The 22,035-nt window shown below is 38.4% G+C and overlaps 1 protein-coding gene across 3 annotated transcripts in view; it reads right to left on the reverse strand.

Moving 5' to 3' along the window:
- The window catches only part of LOC101165595 (wiskott-Aldrich syndrome protein family member 3), a 61,243-nt gene extending 45,413 nt beyond the window's left edge, over window positions 1–15,830 (reverse strand). For 2 of the 3 annotated variants that reach the window (XM_023966126.1, XM_023966125.1), the window contains exon 1: window positions 15,562–15,830. The gene's annotated coding sequence lies outside the window, so the exon portion shown is untranslated. The remainder of the gene's footprint in view (window positions 1–15,561) is intronic. The other variant, XM_023966127.1, reaches the window with a different exon arrangement.
- Window positions 15,831–22,035: the final 6,205 nt, after the last annotated feature.

Genomic DNA, 22,035 nt, shown 5'->3' on the forward strand with positions numbered 1-22,035 from the left:
TGCACCAAATTGCACCATATTAAAAGTTTCCGGGGGGGCATGCCCCCGGACCCCCCTAAAGTTGCAAGCACCTGCGGAGCAGCGGGTCCCGCTATGCGCGGTGTCGGGCCAGTAACTTTCAGGCAGGGCCAGTAAGTTTCAAAAACTACTGGCCCTGTGGGCCAGTGCAAATTTCTGGGCTATGTCAACCCCTGCTCAAGGCACTTTTTTACATTCACTTAATGACATGCAAATAAATGTTCATGGAGGATTATAACCCAAAGAGCTGATTGAATGTTATCGCCCCAATTAAAAATATATACTTTTGCTTTATATAAACAAAACAATTAAACTAATGTTAGCAATTTAAAATTTCTATAAAACGAATACTTCATTATAATAATAAAGATATCTAATAGTTTAAGCAGGTAATTTAACTTGTGTCACAAAAAAGGTTGATAAGTGACAATTTTATAGCCATTTGAGTGTCATAAAAAGTTTTTTCTTTTTAATGTAATGAAGACAAACCCAAGCTTAACTGAAGACAGTAAAGAAATGCAGTGAAACAGATAAGGTTTTATTCTAACTCAATTCAGCAGGTTTTTCTCTGTCACGCTTAAGGAAGAACCACATTTCCTCTTTAAAATGTATTAGAAAAACTCAAACAGAAATGCAAAATTATGGAAAAAGTTCTAAGCCCTGGAAACTTTCACAAAATAAAAATAATAAAATGATTTAAACAAACATAATGATGCATGATGGGCATGACCTGTTAAGTCCAAATATGAAATGTTCATTGCAGTCCTTTTCCTGCATATAGTTTTCATTCTTCTGCATTCTCTTTCCTCTCAAGCTTAACTCTCTTTAACGTTAGCATCTATGGACACTCTTGTGTGAGAAACCACTGTACACAGTGAATCCAATTACAAAGTCACCCCCCTCCACACACACACACACCCACCCACACACTTCTTGCACTTATCCTCTCTAAAACCAAATTATGCAAAAGTGTAAGACACAAGGAGCAGAGAGGAGTTGAGGAATTCCTCCTGAAGAGCCTAATTCTTCCTTTTTCACCTCTTTATTTCTGAGGAGAAGCAGTGGAGTCTTCAGGGTTGTTGGCATGGTTTCATTGGAGGAATTTGTCTTTTGGCTGAATGATGGAGATTAGAAAATCTCAATTATTCAAAGAAGCGTCTTCAGTGCTTTTCCTCTAAGGTTGAGTGAAGACGAGTTATGAAAGTGTTGTTTAACAGAGTATAAACACCTAAAAAAAACCTGAATGCTTAACAAAACCTTTTGGTACGTTCTGTATTCAAGTTCACTGTATAGTCCAACGTAGCAGGGTTAGACTTTGCAGTTTTGTCACTAATAAACTCTATGAAGAAAAAAATCCTTAAGCCTTTGTCTAATGTGACGCTCGTTGGTAAAGTAAGCCTAGGCGCAGTCGACCTACAAAGAAGGGTTGTCTCTGGGAGCCCAGGGTGTTTAAATCAGCAGCTGGCAAGGAAGCCGACGGCCCAGCAGGTTCTTCATCTACGCTCCCCTCCTCCCTCGAACCCCTTCCTACGGACGCAAAAGTCTCATACAAGCGTCTTGAGCTGAGTTTTTGTGATGAACCGGAGGAGTCACGTGACTGGAAAAAAATCTGCGAATACCGCGTATTTTGAAACGCGAAAACGCGGGGGAACACTGTATCTCGTTATATTATGCGTTAACGGGATCACAAAAGGAATAACACCAACAATTCACATTTTCACTTCGAGGGTTAACTATGTGTTTTTGTGTTTTGTGGTAGGATGATAATCATGGTAATCACTAAGAAATTGTGCAGTCAATCCAGTCTTGTGTCGAGATATGCTTTTCCTGCTAGAATTTGTTCCCCCTGTCGCGCATGACTTCTGGAATTGTTGATTTGTTTTGTAGCATTCATGCAACAGGTTTGGTGCCTTCTTGGTGTGATGGCTGCCCCATCGGGGCAGTAAACTCCTGCACCACACCCATACCATACAAGTGTTCACTTTCCATTTTGCATATACTTTGAGATGACTTCTTTTTTTTCAAACATATCACAAACACACGTTTGGTTCAACATAAATTTATAAACGCATTTCAGTTTACTTTATAATAATTTGTTTCATTTATTTCATGTAATGCTTAGAGTTCTCAGTGCTGAGGGGACCATTGCTGCTGCCATCTGCTACTGGAACCATAAAGTCAGGCCTGACACAAGAATGCATGCCAGTCAGGAGAGGCCTTCTAGCAGGCAGCTAATTGGACTGAACCATCGCCTGGGGAAGAAGAAACTCTTTTTGTGTTGCTTTACTTTAGTTTCTATTTTGATGTTCCTTAGTTTAATTCATTTGTGTATGTTAATTTACCACAGGCTGGACATTAGTTCTGTTTGTTTTCTGTATTATGCCATAGTCCTATTAAGTTCTCCCTTGTGTGTCTAGTTTGTCTAATATGACTATATATGCTCCCTTGTGTTTTCATTTGGGGAGGTCAGTTTAGGTAAGTTTGTTTGTCTGTTCAGTGATCCTCTTTTAAAGTTAAAGCTTGAGTTAATTTTTTTACTTTGAACTCTTGTAAGGACCCATTTTCGCCCATTTACATGTTTAGAAAAATACATTTAAGTATTTTTGATAAAATGATTTGCTGTCCTTGCCTTATACCGCTCGGTCCACCACACTTGGGCCCTAATAGGACATAGCAAACGCTGATGTCACGTCGGTGTCATGATTTGATTAGCTGCATATCAATGTGTTTGACTAGTTTGACTAGTTATTCTAGTGAGACGGTAGAAGTGACGTTTATACCATAAAACTTTTTTTCATCGAATTTCTAGGCTATTGAAATGTTCACAAAGAACATTTCAATCATAAAGGTCCACAAAGACACGGATGAACTTGACTGGCTTGCATAGAGTCTTGATCTGAACCAAACAGAACACCTTTAGGATGAATTAGAGCAGAGACTGGGAGCCATACCTTCTCCACCAACATCAGTGTTTGACCTCACCAATGCACTTTTGGAAGAATGGTAAAAATCCTAAAACACTCTTCAACTTTGTGGATAGCCTTCTCAGAAGAGAAGCTGTAATAGCTGCAAAAGGGGGACCCACATCAACTCTATAGGTCAAGCTAGTGAGTGAATATTTTTCGCAATATGGTGTACTACAGTACAACACAATACAGACCTGTCTGAATCTCAATCTTTCCACCAGGTTCACTATAAACTCTTTTCGTGTGAGTTAATATGATGCCTATGATGTTATGATTGTGTAGCCCAGCCAAACTTTGAGGAAAAAATTAAACTAAGCTACTAAAATGTAAATAAGTTATTTAAGTTAAACATACTTCCATAGTATTAAAAGATAAATGCATATGATTTGTTAAAAATGTTTAACGGTTATCTGTCTGTATAATGATCCATCCAATCAGAAATAAATGGGTGTTTTCTAAGAGGTAAGCTCGAAAAAAAAAAGTTTCACTGATGGCCAGATAGAGTCAGACCTTAGTGAGGAGCGGAGCTGAAGCTAAACGGTTGGTTGCCACGATTTTTCCTAAGGTCGACGCAGAGTCAACTTTTTAAAATTGTGGAAACAACTGTCATGTCAGAAATGATTTAGTTAGATGTGTTTAAACTGTTAGTTTTGGCACAATGGCTACATATTACAATATGAAGCAAAATGCTAATTGCGACTAGCTTTAGCATGCTAAGTGTAACGTATTGGACTAGTCCTCACTATGCTAGGTAAAAACAAAAAAAACAAATGTTCAAAGTTCTAAATGGGACTTTTATGCAGTTGACCAGAGACGTGTCTTTTTTGGACCCTGTGGAAGACCGAGTACCTGTGAAAGATAGAGCACGCCATGCCGCTCATCTGAGCCCATCACGACCTCCAGAAATTCCCGCCTCCACTTCCTCTGTCCGGCTGCGCAGCCGCATAACGCTGAGTTTGCCTGCAGAACATTTTCGCCCATCAACATTTGCCCTGACCATCAGCTACGTGAGTATGTGAAAGTTTTTTTTTCCTGCTTGCTTAGCAAGTGAAAGGGCCATCTCCAGTTTTTGGCCACAACACACCCGAGCATCGATCAGGCCTGCAAAAAAAGAAAAGAAAAAAAAAAAGGAAAAAAAAAGGGGGGGGGGTACTGAACAAACCACTTTTCATTGTAAGCTAATGACTTGTTTGTTGTTTTTCTCTTCCCTGTTAACTGAAAGTGTATTATTATCTTTTCTTTCAGCTGTGTCTGAGAGGGTTAATCTGTAAAACAAAAAAAGAAAGGAAAATCAAATAAAATCAAATAAGGTTTAAATGTTTAAATTCAAACTATTCTTAGTAGGAAAATTCTAATTTAGCAAAATTCCTGTGAAGTGGAGGCACAGCTGATTTTCAGTATTTTCTTTACATTAAACTGCCGTGTGGCATTGGGGGGTTCTGGCTGCTGCTGCTACTGCGGCGGGGGTCTTGGTGTGGGGACGACTGGGCACTCTCCCTCCTTCTTTTCACATTCCATCATCCATTTTAGAAGAACATAAACACTCAATTCAGCACTGGTGTTAGCTCACCTTTGCACTAATAGTTTGTGTGATTGAATGAAATATTTCACACTAGTTGGTTTGAAGGCATAAGTATGCGTGTGTGAACACTATCTGTTTTGTGTACATGTTGACATGTGAACATTTTTGCATCTAACAGGTGTGTTTATAACATTTGAGTGTGTGTGAGGACAGGCCCCGCCCTTTGAGATTTGTACTACATTTGAACCTTACCGTAATGATAAACATCCAGTAAACTTGTTGCTTTATGCTGCTTCATGGTTTTACCCCCCCCTCCTATTATCACCCGCATATCCCCCCCCTCTCTCTTACATCCCTCTCTCTTATTCCCTGCTTTCCTTTTCCGTCCGGTCCAAAAGATTTTCAAATATGATTGAAATTAATAAAGTTTGGCCTCAATTACAAAAGGGGTTTATTCAGACATACCTGTGGTTTGTCTGAAGATTAATAACCCCTGTTTTTAAAGTAAAATATGTCCAACACAAGAGGCCCTCAGCTCTCATCTGTCTGCCCAGCTGTTGGACAGGACAAGTTAAAAAATAAATAAATACATAAATAAATAAAAAATGTAATGATTTTGTACTTACTGTTTAACCCATAAAATAACCCATAACTCTACAACATAAAAACAAAGGATTGTTAATCTAGTTACATGGGATGGGTGTTACAGTTGGTAAACAGGTCAACCACAGAAAGAATGCGCTGAGCATGGTGCTCCTAAACTGTTCACTCTGTGTGTTTGTGTGTTATGGGAACTCAATTCGTGCCCTTCTGTGACCCCACTCCCTCACAATTAAATTTGCCAGCCTCAGCACAATCGCAACAAGCCATCCGGCAAAACCACATGACCCGACACAGTCACACATACAGAACCAGGCTATGAGGCCACTGATGTGGTTGGCTGGTAAAGAAGACTTGACTGCTGGAAGAAAGCCAGGGGGAGATTGGCCACATTAAAGATGTGATGCAACACATCTTAATGTCCCATTTCCATTCTCCATGCTGGAACTTAGAGATGGGGAATAGAATTTGATTTGACCGTTGGAGATACACAAGAAATGTATGGACTTGAATGAAACTGAACAGTTTCTACCGTTTCCTTAATGCCAAGCAAAAAGACTATAACTATAACTGATGCTGATGATTACACATTTCTCCTATTAGCAACAGAGTGCTCAAATTTGACAAATATAAGTTATAAGGATTATATCTTGATACATATTGTTATCAGCTAAAATGAAAAAAACTATAATGTGAATTATACAATTCTATATCACCCAGCCCTAGGAGAGGAGGATGTGAGGAGTCTGTATGAGTTGGATGTTTTGTTGGTGTTTGGTGGGGTTAGTCCACATATGTCAAACTCAAGGCCCGGGGGCCAAATGTGGCCCTCCATGTCATTTTATTTGGCCCGCGAGAGCATAAAAGTTTTTATCTTTTTAAAATGAAAAATAGAAATCGGTGTGTATTTATTCATATCTAGGGGGAATTGAACTTAAACTATCGGATTGGGCAACTATACAATAGGACTTAAACACTGTCCATATAACCTAACCTGACAGAATCAAATTTAAAAGGATTTATGCTAGAATAACAAGAAAGCATATGTGTCCTATGCAACTGTTATTGTCACTTTAAAGAGTTAAAAAAAATAATGAGTTATTCGACATGAAGAAGTAGTTTCATTTATTTTTCATTACATTCAGTTACACGTATAAGTAATATCTGGCCCCTTGAAGACAACCACAATGCGGATGTGGCCCTCTGCGAAATTGAGTTTGACACCCCTGGGTTAGTCCCAACACACCAATAGCAGTTTAGGCTGTGTTTTCTTTCTTTAAGTCTTTTGCTCATTGTAGCTCACCATCCCGCTGTAGGGGTATTCAGAAACCCCAGGCAGGAGAAAGAGAAGAAAAAAACAGTTAGGTTCACGGTCAACCTGGACGGCTCAGTGTTAAAGCAGAGTGGGTGGTTGTTGACTGTGTACTGGAAAACGGAATAAAGCAAACAGACTGCATAGTGTTTATGACTAATCATCTGAAGCCTACTTTCTGCAACAAGAATTTCTCGCCGAGCTCACACACATGCATTTCATTCAGAGCTTTTGGTTCTAGATTTGGACATCTTATAAGATTTATCTTATTAGGTAAAAAATACTTGGTGCATGAAAATATGATTTTACTACTAACTAGGGAGTTTCTTCAGAAGATTAGTACTCTTTACCTATTTTAGGCTACCTCTTTTTGCAGTGCAGTCTCATTTTTGCAGTGCAGTTTATCTGTCAACAGCATTGCTTCAACCTTCACAAATAGACTGAGCTACTGTGATGTAGCTGCTGCATGCTGGGATCTTTGCATCAACACAGAGTAGGACACTTGTGACTAATGCTCTATTTGGCTAATGAATTTGTGGCACCATAACAGACCATTTCTGCAGATAACAGCTCGAATCTTTAACGCCTCTACAAAGAAGGTCTTTCATTGACCCTTGCTGAGTCAAATCTGATAAACTTCTGATGAGCATATTGAATCCATTTAAAGCTACGCTATCATAGCTGTGCTCATAATCCCAGTCATATCTGATCAATAAAAAAACACACACACAAATTCGTTGACACCAGCTAACTGGAGACAAATGCATGGGATCAATGCTGGAACGAGGGCGTTGTGGATGAATACACCAGCAACACCCCGAAGTAGAGCTGCCCTTCACAACCAACAGCAGATTGAATTGTTGATCTCCATGGCAACAAACTTAGCATAGCCTGCAAAAGTGAGGATGAAAATATTCATACATTGACTTTGAATTTAGCTCCAAAATGCCAATCAGTGCATGGAAAATGTAACTCCGTAAATAACAAGAGATTATTAATAGTCTATAGTAATAGTTTTTATGATTACTGTCACTAGAATACATTTTAAAATCTGCCTTTAGTTACATTAAATGTAAGATTCCTAACAGTGTGTCTTTTCTGTATCCATAATTTGACAATAAAAACTGACAAAAGGAAAGAAAAATAATCAGAGATATGGATTGTATAATTTGTATTATTAACATTTAATTAAAAAACAAACAAAAAGATGCATTTCAGAATTTCAACATGCGTTTGAGGTTAGAGGTGGACACATTTGAATTTATAATCTGAAAAAAAAATTTGGGAAAAAAAAAAGATATATCAACCACACCTGAAAATAAGACCAGAATAGCCTAATGACGTTAAAGACAAGATAATCAACAGATGCTCAAAACACGCTGCTGCGCTTCGCTCAAATCATGCTGCGGGACCTCTCGCTCTTAACTGATGAAGGAGGAAGCTCAGGCTTCTGGTTTTAAGGCACAGAGTGACAGCGAGACACTGCTAATATGCATTTTAAAGTACGCTACGGTAGTCTATTGCTCTATATAAAAGAAAAAAATCTTTATGTTGAACATTATTCCAATGTTCTTTAATAAATGTTTTACAAATTGGCACTATCACATTAGAAATGCTTCAGAAGTTTTTTTGACGAGTAACGATCGGTGACGGACATGCTTCGGTCGTGGGGTTGGGAGGTGGTTCTCCATATTCACCGATTCTGTGTATTTGCAGTTGTCACTGGTCCCTGATCCCCGCAAATATGGGGGGAAATACTATTTTCATTTTTCTCACGATTTCTGGGTCGCAGTTTCCTCTCAGTTCGATATATGATTTGTTTATTTAAAAGCAACAACAAAAGTACCCCCAAAAAATTCAGAAAACTCCTTGTTTAATCTTGCTAACAAGCAAGTAACAATGAAGAAAAGCCTTTCAGTTGTCTTATGCTAAGCCTGATGTAATGTAATAAACCAATAAATACTAAATCCTCCCTAAATTTAGCACAATACGTGTTTGACACTTTCAACTTAAACGTAGTGGTATGAAACAATTCACTTCCCCCAAGATCCAGGGTTGTCTTTTGTTTCTGGAATTATTTAGCCCATTATTAACACAAACCCAGAGGAAACAGCCTTTAGAAAGGCTTTTATGGAACTAGTCAATCATCTTTAGAGAACCCATAGATAATTACTGCTACAGCCTTAGTCATAAAACCAGGATTCATACACTTTTTCAGCACTGGTTTTCCATGACTTTTCCATAACCGGTCACTGAATTTCCAAAACTAAAAATAAACATATTTCAGTCAGTCTATTGTAGTCGGAGCCGCTAAATCAAACCAAGACACTTTTTGATACTAGTAATGTAGTAAATAATTTTTTTTGTATTTATGATCTGCAATTAATGAATTAATTTAATTAATCTAGTTTTAATCAAGCATACTGTTTGAGGTGTAAAGCCTAATTTATACGTTATTTTCATTTAAATTTGTGATATTGTGGCACAAGAAATGACCAAAACTATGAAAAAGTGGCTTTATTAAGTTCTCATTGTAACACATTTCCAACTTTTAATTTTATAGTTGATTCAGAAAAATATATAGCAAACTCAGAATTTTTTTTAGCAAAAATCAGAAAAATTCATAGATAAATTCAGAAAAATTATGGCGAAAATCTGAAAAAATTATAGTGAAGTTGATAAAGTTGACCACACCTACAACGTTAGCATCTGGCAGGTCACCCAACGGACTTTACTGCTTTGTGCAATTGTCCAGATTGACTTACAAACAAAATAAATGAACAGTTCATATTGGTCAGAACAAAATTCCCCAATATTTTTCTCTGTATAATTTGAGAATAAAGAAAGTATGAAGAACAAAGCTGACTGGCTATATCGTGTTGAGCACATAAACAAGTCCTTCGCCTTTGTAGTTTTTAAAAAAATTACAACAAAAATCACAGAAGAGATATGAATGATATGCTGCTTATGTCAAAGGACTTGGAGTGGAACAAAGTCTGCATTTTCCCCATTTCTAGTCAGGGTCTTTCAGTAGCCACAGTTGATACTTCTCCTTGAAGAGCCACTTGTTTTTAAAGATACATTTCCCCTGCATTTTGAAGAATTTCACAATCCATGTCCAATAGCAGGTTGAAAGCGCCATGCGCTGAACTGATTACAACTCAACTTGGTTCACGGCTTTGTACAGTCTAATTTCCTTTACTGATAGTATGAGGTTGAAGTTCTGCCACACTAAATTATATTATTTTTTAATGTTTTTTTGCAGCCAAAATATTGAATTTTCATGACTTTTCCAAAACTTAAAAGAAGATGTCATTTTTCAAAAACATTTTAAAGACCTAGAAATTACATTTTGAATTTCCAAAACTTTTCAGGTTTTTCATGTAAGAAAAACCTGCATATCTGTCCTGACGGGTTAGCCCACAGAAAATAGCAAGAACCCAGTGAATCCGTTGTCCGAAAATCGTAATTTTTCCTACAGGCTTGCTGCCGGCGACAGATGATAGTGAACATTTATACAACACCCAGAGTAAGTAAGGCTTAAGTAGGTGAAACGCAGGCATGTTATATGGAATTTTTCAAACCCCCCGAACACTGTAACTTTGTAAAAGGCCTGTCAGTGCTGTCCATGTGATTAAGTGCACTCCTTGCATGCAATCAGAGTTTAATTAGTGTGGGTATCCTATGAGCATTTGTATATGTCATGTGCACACTCCGTGTGTGCAGCATTTGCGCACGATCATTAGGAAGCCAGTACTCACACCTTACTAACAACTAGAGTGTGACGTGAAGGCACTGTACGTCATAAGTGCGTGCAACTTCCATCAGCCTTACAAATACTAAACGATACACTTACCACATGCACAACAATTGTACATTTCTATTTCATGACGTACCTTAAAGTGACCGGATGAACCACAAGGAAACTGCAAATCACACTTGCAATAGCTTTAAGACATGGCCACTCCTTTCAACAACTTCCCAGGGGCAGTACAACCCAAAAACATACTACACCTGTATGGATCAACCTTCCATACGGGTGCATGTGACTAAGGCTTGAATGAGTGAGAGAATAGCTGGCTTAGCGCAGCATGTTTTGTAAACATTTGTAAAATTTTTAAAGGTTATCTTGAGTGACTGAGACAGGCGCAGTGCCGCAATCTCGATGCTCTCAGCAGAAAAATCTCCACTTTTCAAAAAAAACAAAACAAAAAAAAAAATCCAGCACTTTCCACCTCTTGTCTTTGCCCTCCCTCTCTGGTGTTAAGTAGTTGTGCATGTGTGCGTGTGCACACAGCTAAGCATCTGTGCACGCGCTACAGTGTCCCTGCCGGAGCATTTAATGCCTATTTAGCATTGAGCCGTCTTCACCTTCCATCCTCAATGATTTGCTTATGTAAGGGTTCGCTGCGAGTTTGTCTGAGCACAGTCTCCCATGAATACAGCTCTGTGCTGTACAGTGGCTTCGCAAAACATGCATAAAAGAAGCCCATTATCTAATCACTCTTCTTCCAAGTTGCAGTCTTGGCTTGAAAGGACTCATTGAAGTGGACACAATATATTTATTAATAATCCAGCATTTGATTGGGCAATGAAAGGCTGTCTGCTTCCTGGGTAGCTCAAACTAGCAAAGCCTTTACATTTGAAACACTCTGCTTTTCTTAAAGTAACACCAAACTTCTTAGGATATACATTTTTATCTGTTAGATTGTTGTAGCGTTCGTGTGCAAACACCTCAGGACTATTTTTGATGGCCACCAACCAGAGAATAGTAGAGATTTTCAAATAAAGATAAAAATAAACATCTTGTACAAACAGCATGGCTGGTCCCATCCTATCCATCCTCATCACTCCCAAAGAGAACCTCAACATCTCAACATATGCAAATCAGACCTATAATATTCAAACCAGATAGGTCGAGGTGCTGGATCAAAACAACCGCCATTGGTGCTGTTCACCAACAAGGTGCCGGTGGAAATTGGACTACTGTTGGTCGAAGAAGGAGAGAAGGAAGCACGTTTGTGGTAAGAGAGAGAGGAGGAGAGTCGTGATTATTGGACTGAGAATAGGGACTTTAAATGTTGGAATTATGACAGCAATAGACAGAGAGTTAGTTGACACGATGCAGAAGAGGAAGGCAGACATAGTGTGTGTCCACTTAACCAGGTGGAAGATCAGGAGCAGGGTTCAAATTGTTCTATCATGGTGGAGATGGGAAGAGAAATGGAGTAAAGTTATCTCAAAGGATGAGTTTGTTAGGAATGTTGTGGAGGTAAAAAGAGTATGAGATAGAGTAAGTAAGTAAGTATATTTTATTTATATAGCAGCTTTCAAAAAACAGAAAGAAAAAAAAAGAAAAACACAACAGACAAAAAACATGTACCACGTAAGACAATTATCTCCAGCCCAAATAAAAACAGTTTCAGTTAAATTGCTTTGCAAAATAAAAAGTTTTAAGTCATTTTATAAAAGAATTCACAAAGTTCAGGTAACGCAGGGACAACGGGAGCTCCTTCCATAGTTTAGGAGAAACAGCCTGGAAGGATCTGTTTAGCTCACATGTGTCAAACTCAAGGACCGGGGGCCAAATGTGGCCCACCATGTCAGTTTATGTGGCCCGTGAGAGCATAAAAGTTTTTAATTTCTTAAAATACATTTTTTTTAGTCGATTACATAATGCTGTTGTAATTCTTCAATGTTTACAGGTCTTATGTGTGTATGCAGACAAATTGTTGTCATCAAACCATCATTTGGATGTAAGGTTGTGTGCAGCCTCACTTTGTAAAATGTTACACTATAATACATGTTCTTCCTAGCTCAGTTTTATGTTATTTTTCTTTATTCACTTGACCGTTTGATCCTTCATTAATGGAGTTATGTGGTTTTTCATAAGCGGACACAATTTAAAAGGATTTATGCTAGAGTAATATGCAAACATACGTTTACTATGCAACTGTAATTGTCACTTTAAAAAGTTATAATAAAATAAAAAATGAGTTATTTAACATCAAGGAGTAGTTACATTTATTTTTCGTTACATTAAGTTACATGTATATGTTATATCTGGCCCTTTGAGGACAACCACTATGCTGATGTGGCCCTCGGTGAAAATGAGTTTGACACCCCTGGTTTAGCTGTTTGGAGTCCTGCTCCAGCAACACATCTTTGTCAAAAATGACACCCAAGTTTCTAAGGCTGGGTTTGACACCCTGGTCAAGATATCCCAAATGCTGCTTAATCCCTGGTATGGCATCGCCATGGGCAATAGTGTTTCTGTTTTCTTTAAGTTCAGCTGCAGAGAGTTTCATCAGAGAGTCCAGCTTGTTTGTCTCGAAGGGCTTAAAAGAGCACTATAGCTGGATGTCATGACCAAAGAAGTGGTAGGAGACATTGCTAAACTCCTGGATGATCTTTCCAAGGGGGATCATGTATAACAGAAACAGGTCTGGACCCAAAACAGAGCCCTGAGGAACACCATACAGCCTGCTGACTTAGACATTATATGGTTAGCCATGGCCATATAAACATGACCATATGAAACCCTGACCAGATGAGTAAAAGGAAAACCGGTGGGGAACTGACCCTGACAAACCAATCAGCTCCCTCAATCTTTCCAAAAGGTTTCTGATGGTCAACCAGATGCAGCGTAAGGTGAAACTAGAGGTCTCAAAGGCCAAACAAGGAGCTTTTGATGATTTGCATGCTAGGTTGGGTAGTAAAGAGTAAAGACTGACCTATACAGATAAGCAAGACAGAGAGAGCGAGATGGGAAGGACATGGAGCAGATTAGGGTGATTAAGGATAGGGATGGTAATGTTTTGCCAGGTATCAGTAGTGTAATGGAAAGAACGCTTTGAAGAGTAGATAAATGAAGAAAATGAGAGAGAACAAATAAAAGAAGAGGTGATGGTTGTGGATCAGGAAGTAACAAAGGTTAGTAAGGGTGAAGTGAGATGGCATTGAATAGGATGAAGAGTGGAAAGGTGTTTGGTAATGATGATATACCTGTGGAGGTATGGAAGTGTCCAGGAGAGATGGCAATTGAGTTTTTGACTGTGTTGTTAAACAGGATATTAGGTGGTGAGAAGATGCCCGGTGAATGGAAGAGAAGTGTGATAGTGCCAATTTTTAAGAATAAGGGAGATTTGCACAATGTGGCAACTACCGAGGTATTAAGTTGACGACCAATACAATTTAATTATGGGAAATAGTGGTTGAAGCTAAAATTAGAGCAGATGTGAATATTTGTGAGCAGCAGTACGGTTTTATGCCAAGAAAGAGCACTACTGATGCAATATTTTCTTTAAGAATGTTGATAAAGAAGTACAGAGAAGGGCTGAGGGAGGTACACTGTGTCTGTAGATCTGGAGAAAGCTTACAACAAGGTGCCCAGAGAGGAACTGTGATATTGTATAAGGAGGTCTGGAGTGACAGAGAAGTATGTTAGAGCACTGCAGGACATTTATGAGGGCTGTAAGACAGTGGCGAGGTGTGCTGTAGGGGTGACAGAGGAGTTCAAGGTGGGGGTGGGATTATATTAGGGATCAGCTCTGAGCCCCCTCCTGTGCGCAATGGTTATGGATAGGAAGAAGACTACCAAATAGGGCTGCATGATATGAGAAAAACTTGCAAAATGCAATATTAGTGATCAATATTGCGACAACGATATAACTTGCGGTATATGAACAAATGGCAAAACAACCAAAAACATAATTCCCATTTCATTGCAACAGTTTAAAAAGTATACACCAAATGACCTTCGTCGACATAGGAGACGAGCATCTAACATTATAGAGGTCCATCCGATTGGTCAACAACGTGAAGGCGTCGATCTGCTTGGTCAAATGCATAAATGGATATATTTGATTCGTTAAAAACCTCAAGCTGCCATAAGATTGTTTTAGCACATTTAAGGCTACCATTTATTGCAATTTTTGCCGTCTTTTGCGATACGCATATTGCACAGCTTGATATTGCGATACTGATAAATTTATTGTGCAGGCCTACTACCAATGTAACATTTAGCTGCTTTTTAAAAGAATGCACGGAGTCTACAGATTTGAGGCTGAGAGGAAGGAATGGAGCCACTGCTGCAAAGGCTCTGTCACCTTTAGTTTTAACCGGGTTCTCCGAACAGCAAGCAGACCCCGGTCACATAATCTCAAGGACCTGCTGGGAGTGTATGGCCACACAAGGTCTTTTATATAGACTGGTTCTCATTTAGTTCGAGAAAAAATTTATCCGACTCTTGACCGAATCCAGAGAAAATCTGAATTTTAAAAACATCCTGAGGTTTAAAAGACACATATAGCTGAATATCATCAGCATAACAATGGTAATATCCTTAAAATAGCTTAAAATATGCTGCAAAGGCAGCAGAAATAAATTGCATAACAGATGACCCAAAACAGACCCTTGTGGTACACCTGAAGTGAGGGATGCATAGGAGGAATTACATTTAGAATATGCTACAAAAATGACGGCCTCTTTTATATTTAAAGCCCTTTGGCCAGAAAGGCAGGGTGGAAGCTGCAGGAGCAGCATCAGGTGCACTAGCAGCTAGAAGTTGTTCCTACAGTTGGTCTGTAGTGGATGTCACAGACTGACATCAGTGAGGCCTTTTACATGGAAGGGCAGTGAACAGCATCACCAATGCATGAAAAGATCAAAAGAATCCATGAAAAATGTACCCAAATCTGCAGGGTTTTTGTTTAATTTTATTCATTCTGAGGTTTATAGCACCAAAGATGCAGTGTGGATCAAACAGAAGAACCTTTAAACCCTTATTCTCAATTTTATTGCATCTTAAAGAAGTCTTTGGTGCTAAATATCAAAATAAAATCCTTCAAATGATCGCAATTCTGCATCTGGCCATGGGGCGGGAGGTGACAGTCACCCCTAAGGCAGAAAATGGTGTAGACTCGAGAACAAGCAGGCGGATTTTCCATCATGAGGAGCAGCGGATGAGCATTCAGCCCGGCGCGGCGCGCTGCTCGTCTGGCAGAGCGGCCGCATTCGGGATTTTTTTCGTCTGCGTGCGGCAGACAACAGCAAATGTGACCCCCTCCCCCCCACGCGCGCTCCCGGGGGGACATGTGTCCACGCCATCGCTGTCAAACGCAACTCAATCCGCTCGCATTTACCTGACCGTGACGTCGTCCCGTTAACTCAGCGTTTGTCGACGTTCCCCGCTCCTACGATGCGTTTCATTTCAGAGCATTCATGCTCGCGGCTCGGGGCAGGGTGGATGGAGAGATGGAGGAGAGGAGAGGAGAGAGGAGCAGAGGGGCGGAAGCCTTTGAAGTGAGGAAATGTAGGTCCCTCTTTGCAACCAGCTGCACTGACTGGATTTATGTCGTTTCCAAGGCAGCGTTTCTCGACCCGATGAGCATCAAGCTGCAGGCAGGAGCGAGTCAACGCCACTTCCGGTGTTATGTCAAAATAAAATATTCTAGTGGCGGCACGGTTATTGGAAGAAGAAAAGAAACTGGGCAGCTCAAAACAACATGCATTATTGGAATTCACTTTTACATGTGTCCAAATTTTATATATATATATATATATATATATATATATATATATATATATATATATATATATATATATATATATATATATATATATATAAGAAAAACTTTTAGCTGCCAGGAACCAAAAACTTTGGATACTTTACACTGGCCTGAAAAAAACCAAAATATTTTAACTTGCACTTTTTCTTTCTTGTAGACCCAATTGTTACAGTCGCGTGATGCCTTTTTTAGTTTGTTAACAGCGAATGCCACAGGTAACACATCTAATCTATCTTTGTGTAACAATGTTAACACACAGCATTCGACTCATCCAAATGTCCTTTCCCTTCATGGATGCTGACAGCAAAGCCAAAGTGTTCCCACACAGTAGAGCGTAAGGAGATTGGGAGGTCTCGCGTCTGCATTAGCCATGTGTTGACATGCTTACAGTCCGTCACCTAATAGCGTCTCAGAGGAAACTCTCGGCTAACATTACTTCTGCCTCTGTGCAAATTTAATACTGTGGCAACTTGGGGGTTAGCCCCTATAGCCACAAAGACTCATGGGAAGTGTGAAATCTTGTGTGTTGAATCCTTCACCATCACTGACAGAGCTATGAAGAGAAGTCAGGTTCAAGTTGTTATGCTGTTTATGTATGATCATAACAAATGGGTCTTAATGCCAGAAAGGAGATGGAGCAATCTATTTATTCTTTTAGTTAATCTACTCTCTCTCTGAGTCTGAGTCTTGAGGGCGTATGGAGCATGAGGCAAGCTCGGCTTGGCAGCTCGGCTGTCGTTTCCCCGCTATGAGTGACGAAGCAGCTGGGTCGTTACAATGCATATGCGGGGGGGGGGGCGTACGGAAACAGTACAGAAGTGAACCAAACCGAAACTGCTGTGCCGAAACAGTTTGGTTCAACTACGTGTATACAGTACAGACCAAAAGTTTGGACACACCTTCCCATTCATTTGAATGAGAAGGTGTGTCCAAATCTTTGGTCTGTACTGCATATATAGCATCAGGAAGAAGGAACATGAGAAACTGGGGAAATACCAGGGACTCAGAGAAGAACTGGAGAAAGCCTGGAAAGTGAATAACCATGGTGCCCATGGTTATTGAAGCACTCGGGGCAAAAAACCCCAAGCTGGAGGAGTGGCCACAATAGATCCCTGGAAAGACCTCAGACCTCTCAGTCCAGAAAAGCGCAGTGCTAGGAACAGCTAAGATACTGCACAGGACCCTCAAGCTCCCAGGCCTCTGGTAGAGGACCCAAGCTTGGAGGACAAACCACCCCCAGAAAAGTGAGAGGAGCGTATTTTTATTTTGTTTATTATTATTATTATTATTATTATTATTATTATTATTATTATTATTATTATTATTATTATTATTATTATTATTATTATTATTATTATTATTATTATTATTAAATAAATGATGAACATGAAAACAACATTCTGGCAAATTCACTTTTGTATCAGTGAAACAATATTTTATTAGTTTGCCTTCTCTTTTATTTTGAAATATTTTTGAAATCGCATTATTTTCGATGCTATTTCTTACTAACTTGACGCAGCCCCCGGGACCAGCAAAATCAAGCTGCAGCAAACTGATGGAAGAACGCACGCGCATCCGAGAAGCTCCGATTGTTGACGATGACGGCCGAAAGCACCACCCACCATTGGCAGAGGCAAAGCCGACCAAACAGAGCCGAGCGGCTTTCAGGCCTGCCGGAATACAACATCTCCATTTTACACGCACAATTGCTCAATTAATCAACTTGTTTCATATGGAAAAATCACTATATTTTTTTGTATTTCAACCAGAAATGTCCATTAACCAGAGGCTAAATAGGTAGATGATATGTTTGACAAGCCTTTTTTTCCTTTAAAAGAAACATGTTACCCATTATTTCCTGATTTTTCTGATTTTTTGTATTTGGATTATTAAAAAAATGACCTACAACAGTTCAGTCATTGTCGTTTTAATAATTTATCTTTATGATGTTTCATTTCAGCCAAACTTGGTAAAATAGTAAAAAAAAAAAAATCAATGTAACTAACATGCTTCAGGGGTTCAAAACCAAATGACCGTAATTTCCTGTCCTCACCATTAAAAATCGTGTTTCAGCCCCAAACCTTCATTCCACATTTTTCTCACGCTCTGCTGGATTTACCTAGTTAAATAAAGGTGAAATAAAAATAAATAAATAAATAAATAAATAAACAAAAACTGCTGCTGTTTACCAGTAGCACCATTTGGTGGCGCTGTGGTCACATTTGATGCTGACGTCTTCAAATTGTAAAGCCACGGTGTGAGTCGCTGTCCGTGGTGCTGATAGGGCCGATCCCCAGACTTTCAGACTGTAATGAATAGTAGTGTGGGGCCTTTTTTAACGTTTTTTTTCACCTTTCAATTTACTTTATTAATTTATATTTTAAATCCTGTTTTTATTAGCAATGCTGGATATCAATTTTTTAGTATAACCTTTTTTTGGTCTTTTTTTTTCCGACAGTCATTCCACAATTACTAATAGATGGATTTCCACAACGAACCAGGAACTGTCAAAGAAATCTAAATTTTGGACAAAAATTGAAACCAGTTTCTGTGTTTTATAACAAAATATCAAAGATGGAGAGACAAAATGAAAATGTATAAATCCACAATCAAAGCAAAGACAAGGTCAAAACAATTTGAGGCTCCACTCAAAGTTCTCAGGATTTAGTCCAAGGGGTATCAAAATTACGTCTCATAACCCCTGCTGTTTTTTTTAAACCAAACTCTTAAAAGCATATAACCTTTCTGAAACCTTCACATTAAAGTTTGAGTGAAAACTTTACTAATAGGGGAGTCGGTGTCATTCCTAATTCATTGTAAACAGCTGGTGTGATTGACTAATTCAGAGTGACTTCAGGGACTGCTGAGGATTAAAACAACTTTTCTAACAAGAAAATACTGCTGTGATATTATCAATGCCTGTAGTAAAAAGTGAGAATAATTTAGACACAAAAAAGAAATCCTTCTATGCTTATTGTAGCCAATAGTGCACATTTTTTAAAAAAGGCTTTCAAAATGAAAATGTCTCTTTTTTTCCATCCTTTTTTAATTTATTTTTTTCCTTTTTAACTGCTTCAAACAACGACCTACACAAACATAAGCAGGTATATATTTCATTAGAAAGGGGGGAGCTTTTGATAAACTCATGAGTTTGAATGTTTGAATGTGATTCCCCATAAAATGCATTTACTCTCATGTTTGAAAGCATAATAAAAAAAAGATAAAAATATAATTGTATTTCCAAGGAATGTTCTGTCTTTTCGTATTTTTTAAATGTATAATATCTTTCTTCCAAAATCTTGTAAATCTGTAATGCTGGGTGTAAATTACATGTATGTTATGTAGTGCCATCTTGTGGCTAAATATAGGATATGTTGAGTTGAGAAAGTCTTTGTACATGTCTGGTCTTTTTACTTGCAAAATACATACATAAATACTCATCAACCTTTATTAGCAAGACACAGGGACTAAACCAAAAGATGAGAACAATGGAATGGGTGTTTGTTTTTAAAAGTCACAGCCAATCAGTTGTTTGTGTGAAGTCCCACGCCACCATCCCCTTTGCCCATCACTAATCAACTTAAAACCCTACGTAAAATTAAAAAGAGCACTTATTCTCAGAAACAACATTGTGAATTTTGATTAATAACACCATCAAGCCTGCAAAATAGCCAGCTCTTGACAAACTTAATTTCCAATGCAATCAAGGAAAAAGCTCACGACACCAATCAGGTCCTTCGGAACTCTTATTACTTAAGCATTTCACTACAGCATTTCTAAATATTACAACCTGTCCAAAATGCTGTGTTGTAGTAGTTTAAAGTAATTGTACATTTATTAAATTTAGCAGCTTTATCTGATTGAAGAAACACATTTTTTCATCATAGATACTGGATATGACTGACATCGTGAGGGCTTTCAGAATAGGTCAGTGAAATGTAGCAGTGATACTCCATCTCAGCTGAGGCTCAGTGGTGCTCATTAAACCCTTTAGACAAAAGCTTTCACACAGTGGCAGATGTTTGCAGCAGAGCTAAAGCAGTTAGTCAAAATATGTGCTGGTACTGTATGTTTCAACCCTTAAAACGACGGTAATCATCATCAGAGAACACATATCTTCTGTTGAGTTTATAAGTACTGCTTCCAAACATCATTATTTTAGGCTTTATTGGACTTGTAACTTAACTGATTTTATGAATATACTGCATTAATCTGTGAGCTCTTTTTTATTTTTGTCTTACAAAGTTTTGTCAACACTGCAGAATTTCATTAAGTCAAATATTAGCAACATAAATAATACATTTTATAAAATTGTTTGGATTGAAAACAATCAAAGCTGAAGAGGCTGTTTCTAAGATTAGCCCCATTCTGCACAACTCACCAAGAAGGTTCTCAACAATGAAGAAGTATCTAAAAATCAAAAAAACATGCTGCCATGTCACGACTTTATAAATTGTTGTGTTCTTTGTGGTTACAATTTGAAGAGTCAATATATATCACTGTAGTGCAAACATCAATTTTCTTATCCTGCTTAATCCCTCTCAGGGTCATGCGACTGCTGGAGCCAATCACACTGTGGGTAAGGGTGGGGTACACCTTGGGCAGATCGCCACTCCATTTTAGTTTTTGGACTGTGGGAGGAAACCAAAATGCCGAGAAAAGACCCATGCATGCTCTAGTAGAACATGTAAACTCCACACAGAAAGATCCCAGCCAGGATTTGAACCATGCAAGACCTTCTCACTGTGAGGCAAAAGTCTTAACCATTATGATGATGTCACTGATAAATAATTCTTCAACAGCCAAAGTAAGATTTCTTCAGTCACAGTAAGTAAGAAAGAGGAAAAAACAAATGTTAGTGAGTAACTATTTAGAGTCCATAATCCAAATTAGTTTTACTATCTCCTCAATCCAGGTTGGAATGTGAAAGCAGCCTTCTTCTGGTGTGAGTTCAAAGATGACACGATCAGTATTCAGTCCATACATGTCCCTGTGGTGACGTCTTTCGCAGTATCCTTCTCAGCATCATACACATCGAGAAGCTTTTTTTGGGGACGAAAATAAAGAGTGAATATCTTCAGCTCTTTCTCAAAGAATGTCTTAAATGTTTTTGGAAAAGATGCAATGCCAATTTTCTGAAATAGTGTTGGACAACAGCAGATTGTGGACTCCCACATGTGAGCTTCAGATTCTTGGTTTCCTCCATATCTTGCCAAAGCTGATTTTCTGCTTCTGTCCATATTTTGTTGTAGGTTTTCTTAGAATTTTAATGAGTTTGATCTCTTTTAATCATTTTTGCTGAGAGTGGAGTTTTCTACCAATTCGTTTCCATTTAATTTAGTCTACTGAAGACCTTGAAGGAATAACGCAGCTCTCTTTATTTATGTGATTGTTCATGAACAATCAGTTCTCTGTTACAGAAGCAGGGTTTCATCTTTGGTTACTTTTTCATTAATGTGACCCATAGCTTTGCTTAGACAGACTCCTGAATGGATGTAATGAATTACGGCGCTGTCTTATTTGAGCTAGGTTGCAAGGTGTGAGGTGACTGACAACGCAGAAAGCCTGTTTTCTTTAAAATTCTTAAAGTTCTCACCTTACTAAAATAATTCCTTTCATATGCGAGGTGGTATCTTTTAAAACATATAACAATAAAAAAAGAAATCATAGGTGGAAAACTGATGGTTTGTTAAAACAAGAGCTGTCTCTTCAGATGTCTTAACGTTGATTTTAACTTCCCACGTTTATCTTGGCCTTAGATCCTAACTCATATATGGACATTACATTTTTAACAATATCTGAAAGAAAACAGTTTTGCTTTGTAGTTTTTTTAACTTTTCATTGAACATTGAAAAAAATATATCTCAAGTCCCCATGTTTCTTTTAAATGCTAAGTGTTTGCACATGTTTCTGTCAGGATTGGATATTAATGTAATGATAGGAAGTTGGTTTTTGGTACATAAAGTGTTGTATGAGCATTGCAGCTAGTCTCATGGCACACACAAATCTTTCAAAATGTGTTAGTTCAACTTTGAAAGACAAACCGCT

Source organism: Oryzias latipes, chromosome 18, assembly GCF_002234675.1.
Source record: "Oryzias latipes chromosome 18, ASM223467v1".
Taxonomy (NCBI): domain Eukaryota; kingdom Metazoa; phylum Chordata; class Actinopteri; order Beloniformes; family Adrianichthyidae; genus Oryzias; species Oryzias latipes.